At 40.8% G+C, this 945-nt stretch overlaps 2 non-coding genes across 2 annotated transcripts; both read right to left on the bottom strand.

Annotated features, from left to right (window-relative positions):
- Window positions 1-139: 139 nt before the first annotated feature.
- On the bottom strand, window positions 140-211 carry trnat-cgu (transfer RNA threonine (anticodon CGU)). The gene has a single exon. It is a non-coding gene; the product is annotated as a tRNA-Thr (tRNA).
- A 399-nt stretch (window positions 212-610) lies between these two features.
- Window positions 611-684, bottom strand: trnat-ugu (transfer RNA threonine (anticodon UGU)). Its single transcript has one exon. It is a non-coding gene; the product is annotated as a tRNA-Thr (tRNA).
- Between the last annotated feature and the right edge of the window lie 261 nt (window positions 685-945).

The following is a 945-nucleotide window of genomic DNA, read 5'->3' as shown; positions in this document are numbered from 1 at the left end:
CGCAACAATGGTTGTATAAAGGTTCTCGAACACATGCTCTTTGGTTTGAGAACAGCACTCGCTTCATATTGAAGCAATCAAAGTGCAAGGTAGTCTTAACATTGTTATGGGTGTGGATAACAAAGAACTCTCACATTGTAGGCATGGATGGGAATTGAACCCATGATCTTTGGTTTACGAGACCAACGCCTTACCACTTGGCCACCACGCCCATACAACTCAAGATTCAATGGGGTCTTACATACGAGGGAAGTATGTTATTTTTATGGTCACCAGGTTGTGACCCGGGTTGAATATCCATCTAATTATCTAATCCGTCTCTTTTCTCTATAGAATCATGTATTAATGCTACAGTACCAGTGCTCAAAATGTATTTCAAAGGAATGCAATTTAATGGCTGCTTTAAGTACGCCTTAAATTTCCCCGCTGCGGGACTAATAAGATTATCTTATTTTACCAGACGCAACAATGGTTGTATAAAGTTCTCGAACACATGCTCTTTGGTTTGCTCAGAACAGCATCTGCATTAGCTTCATATTGAAGCAATCAAAGTGCAAGGTAGTCTTAACATTGTTATGGGTGTGGATAACAAAGAACTCTCCCACATTGTAGGCATGGATGGGAATTGAACCCATGATTTTTGGTTTACAAGACCAACGCCTTACCACTTGGCCACCACGGGCCTCAGAGAACTCCCTCTAATGGGCTCAGTCACACGTCGACACGGGGGAAATACAAAAACACTCCACATTCTCCTCCAAAGTAGGTTATTTGTATGGTCACTTAATTCGTGACTTCGGATTGAATATCTATCTAATTATCTAATCCTTCTCTTTTCTTTTCTATGTAGAATCATGTATTAATGCCACGTTACCGGTGCTCAAAATATATTTCAAAGGACTTATCTGCATTAACGGCGGCTCTAAGGATTACCAGACCGGAACA

This window comes from Anoplopoma fimbria, unplaced genomic scaffold, assembly GCF_027596085.1.
Source record: "Anoplopoma fimbria isolate UVic2021 breed Golden Eagle Sablefish unplaced genomic scaffold, Afim_UVic_2022 Un_contig_13062_pilon_pilon, whole genome shotgun sequence".
Taxonomy (NCBI): domain Eukaryota; kingdom Metazoa; phylum Chordata; class Actinopteri; order Perciformes; family Anoplopomatidae; genus Anoplopoma; species Anoplopoma fimbria.
The sequence above is the reverse complement of the archived record's forward strand: the minus strand, read 5'-3'. Positions and strand labels throughout refer to the sequence as shown.